Here is a 10,579-nt window from a genome sequence, read left to right as displayed (position 1 = left end):
TCTTGCACAAAGACAATAAACTTGTGTATGTAGTCTTTGCATATGAGACATTAAACAATATACTGATTGTGAGGTGTCGCCTACAATCTTGAGTGCTAGGAGTTCAGTTTAGGCAGTGGGTAAGTCCTAACTGAATGGATTTGTACAAAGAGTTGTATAAATCAAAGATTTCTAGTGAATCCTTCCCAAGGGGAAGAAGGGGTGACGTAGGAGTATTTGAAGTCTCCGAACACCCATAAACAAATTTGTGTCTATTTGTTTATTGCATTTAATTATCATTTTCATAGCTTTAAAGATGCATTGTTGAAGCATTTTATGTGTTCTTCAAATACCAAAATATTGCATACCAAGTGTTTGANCCTGTAAATGATAAATTCCTCACACACAATCACTCACATATATACAAGAGAGTTGAACTTCAAAGATTAGTTGAGTGAGTCTTGCACAAAGACAATAAACTTGTGTATGTAGTCTTTGCATATGAGACATTAAACAATATGCTGATTGTGAGGTGTCGCCAACAATCTTGAGTGCTAGGAGTTCAGTTTAGGCAGTAGGTAAGTCCTAACTGAATGGATTTGTACAAAGAGTTGTATAAATCAAAGATTTCTAGTGAATCCTTCCCAAGGGGAAGAAGGGGTGACGTAGGAGCATTTGAAGTCTCCAAACACCCATAAACAAATTTGTGTCTATTTGTTTATTGCATTTAATTATCATTTTCATAGCTTTAAAGATGCATTGTTGAAGCATTTTATGTGTTCTTCAAATACCAAAATATTGCATACCAAGTGTTTGATAAAATGCTTCAACTAAAATATTTTTACTCATTCAACTTGCATATATTTTAAATGGTTTACAAAATGTTTAATCGGTTTCTACGAAGGATTATTTCGAGTGTCTTCCGCTTGATTTGAACACCAAACTCGATTTAATTAATCGGTGTTCAATATTTCAAGAACCGAGCTATTGTAGCTCAACGATTGCCCCCATAATCGATCATAACAATTACCTTTACTAATGACAATTTGTGGGGGCCCGTGCTCTGATTAATATTTAATGACCAAACAACCAAGATTTATTAATGTAAACAGCGAAAGCGATTAAAATTTTTCATTTTGGGTCTATAAAAATTTTGGCATGACCTATTCATAAATAGGACATCCCAGAAAAACAAAACAACACAAATAATATTTATATACTCGAAATAAAGTCATAACATCAATTCACAACCTATAGCCGCACTGGCCAGGACTAAACACATGCAGAGCCGGCAAGACTCGATCACACAACTATCAATTCAAAACATCGTAAAAATAACATTCCAGCTACACGGGGCATCTCCCCGGTAAATGTATGACTCCATAATATAGTGTATATATATGGGAACTCTCAACCATGACTCGACGACTGGGCACCACTACCTGACGCTCCACCAGACGCGTCAAATCCTCCTGGATAACCTGCTATGGCATCAAAAACAACCACAACATAAAAAAAAACGAGGGGCACGAACCAGTAATATTATGATAAATATAACTGACATAAAATAAATTCAAGTAAAATGCGATGCAATGCAATGTAATGCAATGCGTGAAAGGTAACAACCGATAACGGATACCAAACGGAGTCCAAATGAATCGAGGGTACAACAGAAACAGTTGCCACCCGTGCCAAGAACATATCAACGCAACATCAAGTCGTCACTCATCCATGCACGTAGCATCGAGGGTACGGAAGCTACCCGCTCAGCCCTCATGCAAGTCATCAGGAGTGCTAATCCTAACCCCTTGCTCCATCGATGACGCAACAACTCGATAGATCANGGCCACCCGTGCCAGGAACATAGCAACGCAACATCAAGTCGCCACTCATCCATGCACGTAGCATCGAGGGTACGGAAGCTACCCGCTCAGCCCTCATGCAAGTCATCAGGAGTGCTAATCCTAACCCCTTGCTCCATCGATGACGCAACAACTCGATAGATCAATATCAATATCAATAGTAATCAAAGGAGTCAAGGCTCGATATTTTCTAGGAATTTCCATTTTCAATATCAATAATACCGAATCTGAAATTTTCGATATTTTCTAAGAATTTCCAAAATTTTCATTTTCTATTTCTAATTCTATAAACACATCCCAATACGATTTAACATTTCAAAAATAATAAATTCCCAAATTAATAGGCTAAATTTGAAATATTATCTAATTAAATTTCAAAAATTAGCTTAATACCTCCAATCGACTCCAATATAGCACCTACAATCAATAACCCAATATATATTAATTATTGGAACTCAATTGAATTAAAATCCCAAAATTCGAAATCCGAAAATCAAAATTATACTTCTAAAATTTCAAAAATTGCTCAAAGCTTCGAATTTAAGCTTCAAACAGCATAACCCAAGCTTCCTTCCAACTTTTCCGGTGAAAAACAGGCGACGGCCTCCGACAGGTTTCTGGTAGTCACGATTTTCTGCGAAATTTTTGTATCAATGGATAGCTCTCGTCGATAGGATTCCGAATATGTATTTAGTTTAATTTTTGGGCAAACGGAGTGGCAATAATCGACAGATGAAGTTTCAAGAAGAAGAAAGAAAATTTCGCTGCTTTCGGTTCGAGAGAGAGAGAAGAATTCACGTTTCTTTCTCTTTTTTTTTTTATTTATTATTATTATTTTTAAAACTTTCTTAATGACATTTGGGCTTGGCTTGGGGAACTGGGCTCTCACATTCTCATCTATTAATAAAAGATTCGTCCTCGAAATCTAGCATACACAACATTTATACAAAAGTGGTTTATAAACATTTACCACTGATAGTACATAGCGAAATCAGAATACATGGAATAATTTATTACATTTTCAAACGAATGAGGCCATTCCTGACGCATCTTAGCCTCTAATTCGTATGTAGCTTCTTCTCTCCCATGTCTACTCCATTGCACCATAACCAGTGGAATTGTTTTATTCCTGAGTTGCTTTTCTTTACGATCAAGGATTTGCACTGGATGCTCAACATAGCTAAGGGAACTATCCAACTCCACCTTACCAGTCCTCAAGACATGGGAAGGATCCGGATCGTACTTTCGTAGCATATATACATGAAACACATCATGTATCGCAGACAGACTCTGCGGCAAGTCCAAACGATAAGCCAAAGTGCCAATCCTCTCAACAATCGCATATGGACTAATATAACGTGGAGCTAGCTTTCCTTTGCGCCCAAATCTCATAGTACCACGAAACGGTGATACTTTCAAGAAAACCTGATCGCCAACCTGAAATTCTAACGGCCTACGCCTTTTATTATCATAGCTGGCTTGACGATCCTGAACTGCTTTCATTCTTTTCCTGATCATTTCAACCTTCTCTTTCATTTCTTGAATAAATTCTGACATTGACATCTGTCGTTCTCCTACATATTCCCAGCATATCGGAGATCTACACTTCCTGCCGTATAGAGCTTCAATTGGTTCCATCCCGATGGTTGCTTGGAAGCTGTTATTGTAAGAGAATTCAACAAGTGACAATGATTCTTGCCAACCACCACTAAAATCCATCACGACTGCTCGCAACATGTCCTCGAGTGTCTGAATGGTCCTCTTTGACTGACCATCTGTCTGTGGGTGATAAGCAGTGCTCATTGCCAACTTTGAACCCAATGCTGATTGCAAACTACCCCAAAACTTCGAAGCAAACCTGGGATCACGATCTGATACTATTTTTACAGGCACACCATGCAATCTTACTACATGATCAATATACGTTTTTGCCATTTTCTTATAAGTACAAGTACGATCATAAGGAATAAAATGAGCTGATTTGGATAATCTATCCACAATAACCCAAATCGCATCACAACCACGATTTGAACGAGGCAGGTGTGTCACAAAATCCATAGCAATGTGCTCCCAATTACACTGTGGCACTTCCAGACTATGTAACATACCACCAGGTCTCATTCTCTCAGCTTTAACCTGTTGGAACGTTAAACATTTAGCTACAAATTCAGAAATCTCTTTCTTTATGCCTTCCCACCAATAATGAGATTTCAAGATATGATACATCTTCCCGACTCCTGGATGAACACTGTGTCGACTACAATGAGCTTCTCGAAGTATAGATTATTTCAAATCTATCAAATTCAGAACCACAAGTCTACTATTATAGCGCAGACATCCATCTGAAGCAACACTAAACTTGTCTGATTGACCTGTCATAGTCAATTCTTTTACTTTATGAACATGCGGATCAGTTCTCTGTGCTGCTTTGATTTTAGAAACAATTTGTGGTTGAAATTGAATAGATGAAACTATAAAGTAGTCGCCCTTAGACTGGTAAGTCCATCCTGAAGTTCCCAAATGCTCATGAACTTTGATATAGTCAAGGATGTCAACATTTTAGTCTGGACCTTTCTACTCAGAGCATCTGCAACTTGATTCATCGTCCCTGGTTGGTACTGAATATCACAATCAAAGTCTTTAAGCAATTCTAACCATCGTCGTTGTCTCATATTCAAATCAGATTGTGTGAAAAGATACTTCAGACTCTTGTGATCAGAATAAATCACAAATTGTTCCCCGTACAGATAATAACGTCATATCTTCAATGCAAACACAATGGCACCTATCATGAACTGGATATCAAGTCTCATGTGGCTTCAGCTGACGAGATGCATATGCAATCACTCACCCATTTTGCATCAAAACACAACCCAGTCCATTCAGAGAAGCATCTGTACAGACAATAAATCCCCCTGAGCCTGAAGGCAAAGCTAGCACTGGAGCTGTGGTCAACTTTTCTTTTAAAGTCCGGAAGCTAGACTCACATTTTGCAGTCAATACAAAACGCCGATCTTTCTGTGTCAACTGGGTCATCGGCCTAGCTATTTTTGAAAATCCCTCAATAAAACGCCTATAATACCCAGCTAATCCCAAAAAGCTTCGAATTTCAGACACATTTGTTGGTTTAGGCCAGTTGATAACAGCTTCAACTTTACTAGGATCAACAGATACTCCTTGTGTAGATATAACATGGCCTAAAAATAAAACTTTGTCCAACCAGAACTCACACTCAGAAAATTTGGCATACAATTGTGCTTCTCTGAGTGTCTGAAGGACTAGTGCCAAATGTTCTTTGTGCTTTGTTTTTGACTTAGAATAAATCAAGATATCATCAATAAATACAATAACGAATCAATCGATGAATTCTCAAAATACACGGTTCATTAAATCCATAAACACTGCGGGTGCATTAGTCATACCGAAAGGCACAACTAAGAATTCATAATGCCCATATTGTGTCCGAAATGCTGTCTTAGGAACATCTTCCTCTCGGACTCTAAGCTGATGATATCCGGAACAAAGATCAATCTTAGAATACACAGAAGTACCCTGCAACTGATCAAACAAGTCATCAATACGCGATAGGGGATATATATTCTTCACAGTAGCCCGATTCAACTGCCGATAATCGATGCACATTCTCATCGTTCCGTCTTTCTTCTTTACGAACAATATTGGAGCTCCCCAGGGTGACATACTTGGTCTGATATAGCCTTTCTCCAGTAAATTCTGTAGCTGTTCCTTGAGTTCTTTCAACTCTGTTGGAGCTAAACGATATGGTGCTCTAGAAATAGGATTCGTCCCTGGCATCAATTCAATGCTAAGATCTATTTTCCTTTGAGGTGGAAAACCTGGAATCTCATCAGGAAATACATCTGGAAAATCCTTGACAACGGGAATGTCTGAAACTTTCAATCGTTCTTCCCGTGTTGCATCAAGAGCATAGATCAAAAATCCTTCATGGTTGATTGACAACAACCTGAACATTTCCATTGCAGATACTAATGGAATTCGAGACTGTGAATCATATCCATAAAAATTCCATTTGCTGCCATAATACGGTCTAAATCTGACAACTCCATGGAAACAATCCACAGTGGCTCGATAATTCGTCAACACATCCATACCCAGGATACAGTCAAAATCAGTCATGGCTAATTTGATTAGATTTGTTATCATAATGTTACCCTCAAATCTAATCACACAGTTCAAAACTATCTCACAGGACATCAAATATACACCGACAGGAGTAGCAACTGACACAGTATCCAACAAAGGAATAGTAGCAATCTCATTCTCATCAACAAATGCAACAGATAAAAATGAATGGGATGCTCCTGTGTCTATCAATATGAGTGCAGGATAGTAAAAATCATAACAAATACCTGCAATCACTCCTCCTAGTGCATCCTGAGCCTGGTCCTGAGTCAAAGCATAGACTTGGGCTTGTTGTGGCCCTGGAAATGGCTGCTGAATAGGACTTCTGGGAGGTGGGTAACTAGACTGCTGAAATGAATGGGTAGGAGCANATTTGGGAGGTGGGTAACTAGACTGCTGAAATGATTGGGTAGGAGCATATGGTCTAAAGACTGGTCCACGGAGAACTTGACCAAACTGTTGTGGCTGGAACTGCTGTCTCCCAGCATTAGGACATACTCTGGCGTAATGTCCAATCTGACCACAATTATGATAAGTCCCCTGAACTCCTACACATTGGGAACTGAAATGTCGACCACCACATCGGTCACAATGCACAGTGCTAGACGACCCAACAGAACCTCCCCCTCGTGCATTACCTGAACTGGAGGAGCTGGATTGAGACTTCTTCTTGAATTGCTTTCCTTTTGCCTTGTACCTCTGCTGTTTGGGTTGTTGGTATGACTGTACAGGCTGATATGGAGGTAAATCCACTGGCATTGACATACTACTCCCAGATCTCTGAGAAACAGATGATGGACCTGGCTGTGGGTCTCCTCTGAGCAAACTTGATTCAATTTTCTTCTCCTTTTCCACTGCTTGAATATACGTATTAGGCGATCTAGTCATTACCAAAGTATGAACAGTCCGCTGCAACCCGTGCAGAAAACATGATAGTTTAACCTGATCATTCCTAGCAACATGTGGAACATAGGGTAAAAGAGCAGAAAATTGTGATGCATAGTCCACCGCTGATTTATTGCCATGCACCAACTGATTGAACTCTTCTTCTTTAGCAGCATAATATGATGGTGGTGCATATTCTTGGGTAAAGTGAGCACGAAAAGCATCCCAAGTAATAATTTCACCAGAGTCCTTCATTGCTTCCTCTGTGGCTTCCCACCAGAGTTGTGCTCGGTCTTTAAGTTCGTAGATGGAAAGCTTCAATCTAATATCTTGGGAATACTCCAACAAATTAAATAGATGATTTATACTTTTCATCCAGCCTGCTGCTTTTTCTCCGCTCTCGTTGCCAAAGAATTTTGGAGGATGTTATTCTTGGAACTGAGAAATTATTAACTGCATTCCTCCAACTTTCTATGTCAGTTGTTCCACTTCTTGCTCAATCGCTACCTTTCTAGCTCCAGGTCTTTCAGGTCGAGAAGGTTCTTAGTTCACTTCTTCTTCAAAATTTTGAGCGACTTGTCCTCGAGGTCGACCACGTCTACCTCTAATGATATCTGCAAGTCCTCGAACATTTTGCGCCTCAGATTCTTGCGCTATTTCTTTTCCTATTCTACCTCTTCCTCCAGGCGCCATTCTACAAGACACGAGGATTAAATCCACAGGCAGATAATAGATAAAAAAAAGTTATAGGCAATTTCTAAACTACGTTTCATGCCTAATCAGCTAATCGTTCTAACGCAGATAAATTCAAGCAAATCACACCAAATAATTCAAATAAGAGCAAATAGTCAAACACATGCACAAAAATGTTATTTGTGTCTAGACTCAAGTGCCCTAGACTCTAATTCGAGCATATCCCAGTAATGCTCTGATACCAACTGTGGGGGCCCGTGCTCCTGATTAATATTTAATGACCAAACAACCAGGATTTATTAATGTAAACAGCGAAAGCGATTAAAATTTTTCATTTTGGGCCTACAGAAATTTCGACATGACCTATTCGTAAATAGGACATCCCAAAAAAACAAAACATCACAAATAATATTTATATACTCGAAATAAAGTCATAACATCAATTCACAACCTATAGCCGCACTGGCCAGGACTAAACACATGCAGAGCCGGCAAGGCTTGATCACACAACTATCAATTCAAAACATCGTAAAAATAACAGTACAGCTACACGGGGCATCCCCTCGGTAAATGTATGACTCCATAATATAGTATATATATATATATATGGGAACTCTCAACCATGACTCGACGACAGGGCACCACTACCTGACGCTCCACCAGACGCGTCAAATCCTCATTGATAACCTGCTATGGCATCAAAAACAACCACAACATAAAAAGAAACGATGGGTCGGCCCCAGTACGACTAACCGGTAATATTATGATAAATATAATTGACATGAAATAAAATCAAGTAAAATGCAATGCAATGCAATGCGTGAAAGGTAACAACCGATAACGGATATCAAACGGAGTCCAAATGAATCTCATCAACAACAGTAACAGTGGCCACCCGTGCCAGGAACGTAGTAACGCAACATCAAGTCGTCACTCATCCATGCACGTAGCATCGAGGGTACGGGAGCTACCCGCTCAGCCCTCATGCAAGTCATCATGAGTGCTAATCCTACCCACCCGCTCCATCGATGACGCAACAACTCTATAAATCAATAGTAATCAAAGGAGTCAAGGCTCGAAATGGTATGCACTAATAGTATCAACACAAATAAATGCATGAATGCAATCACGTATTCACAGAAGCACATAAGGCACACCACAACTCATTACAAAGTACTTAACGTCATTTCACATCATATAGACATCGTAATGAAAACATTTCGTACGTACCTCAACTGGACTTTAATTTACCACAAAATAGCTTAAATCCTCAAGAAAATCTTGGAAATGTCAACTCAGAAAATTCACCTGAATATTAATTTAAATGATCTTATTATCATCTAAAATTCTACAACCATTTAAATTCAANTAAAATTTTCATTTTCTATTTCTAATGCTATAAACACATCCCAATACGATTTAACATTTCAAAAATCATAAATTCCCAAATTAATAGGCTACATTCGAAATATTATCTAATTAAATTTTGAAAATTAGCTTAATACCTCCAATCGACTCCGATATAGCACCTACAATCAATAATCCCATATATATTAATTATTGGAACTCAATTGAATTAAAATCCCAAAAATTCGAAACCATAAAATCAAAATTATACCTCTGAAATTTCGAAAATTGCTCAAAGCTTTGAATTTAAGCTTCAACCAACATAACCCAAGCTTCTTTCCAACTTTTCCGGCGAAAAACAGGCGGCGGTCTCCGACGGGTTTCTGGGAGTCACGATTTTTCTGCGAAATTTTGGTATCAATGGATAGCTCTCGTCGAGAGGATTCCGAATATGTATTTAGTTTAATTTTTAGGCAAACGGAGTGGCAATAATCAACGGATGAAATTTCAAGAAGAAGAAAGAAAATTTCGCTGCTTTCGGTTTGGGAGAGAGAGAAGAATTCACGTTTCTTTCTCTCTTTTTTATTTTATTTATTATTTATTTTTTTTTAAACTTTCTTAATGACATTTGGGCTGGGCTTGGGGAACTGAGCTCTCACACAATTCGAGGTATTGATATATGTATTCAATAAAATACTAGTCTGAAACTTTTGAAAATTTCGAAGAATTCTTATCTGAAGTAGAGAAACAATTAGGAAAATTATTAAAACACTTCGATCAGATCGAGATGGAGAATACTTGAGTACTAAATTCCAAGACTATCTTAAAGAGAATGATATTATCTCACAGTGGGTTCCTACCACCACACCACAGTTGAATGGTGTAAAAAAATGTCGTAGTCAAACATTGACGCACATGGTTCGATCTATGGATGATTCACTAAATTCTTTTCAGCTTTTTGGGGATTTGCACTTAGACTATGACAATTTTGTTGAACATCGTCCATACAAAGGTAGTGGATAAAATAACATATGATATATGGATGAGAAAGCCTCCAAATATTCTTATTTTAGAATATAGTGATGTTGTGCTTACGTAAAGCACATAGTGAGAGAAAAATTGGATTGTAGATCTAGTTGGTGCTACTTTGTGATATATCCAAATATCTCTGTTGGATATTACTTCTATGATACCAAAGAAAGAACAGTTTTTGTTCCAAGAATGTCATTTCATAAAGAATGAGTTTTTATTATATTGAAAATGTGATATGATAGAACTCGAAGAGATTCTAAAAAAACCCTCGCCCCAACAGCCATTCAAAATAGTACAAGCTCCTAGGAGATCTGAAAAGGTCTCAAGGCCACCTATGAGGCCGAGTTTGCTTCTTGTAAATGGTCAAATGAGCGCAGTCCTGGATGTGATCCAAGAAGCTTCAAATAAGAAATATTTGATATTGATTCATCAAAATGGCTTGAAGCCATGTAGTCCGACATGTAGTACATGGATTCGAACCAAGTATGGTACTTAGTAGATCCATCTAAGGGAATTGTTTCTATATGATGCAAATATATTTACAAAAAGAAGCTTATGGCAAATGGGAATGTAGTGATCTTCAAGGATAGATTGGTTGCAAAAGATATATTCAAAGGCAA

The 10,579-nt window shown here is 38.2% G+C and overlaps 1 long non-coding RNA gene across 1 annotated transcript; it reads right to left on the bottom strand.

The window, feature by feature from the left end:
• Positions 1-1,167: 1,167 nt before the first annotated feature.
• Positions 1,168-9,432, bottom strand: LOC140978015 (uncharacterized). The gene is made up of 3 exons (XR_012175508.1): positions 9,199-9,432; positions 9,086-9,109; positions 1,168-1,460 (listed from the first exon to the last, which is right to left on the bottom strand). It is a non-coding gene; the product is annotated as an uncharacterized lncRNA (long non-coding RNA).
• Positions 9,433-10,579: the final 1,147 nt, after the last annotated feature.

This window comes from Primulina huaijiensis, chromosome 6, assembly GCF_012295235.1.
Source record: "Primulina huaijiensis isolate GDHJ02 chromosome 6, ASM1229523v2, whole genome shotgun sequence".
Taxonomy (NCBI): domain Eukaryota; kingdom Viridiplantae; phylum Streptophyta; class Magnoliopsida; order Lamiales; family Gesneriaceae; genus Primulina; species Primulina huaijiensis.
The sequence above is the reverse complement of the archived record's forward strand: the minus strand, read 5'-3'. Positions and strand labels throughout refer to the sequence as shown.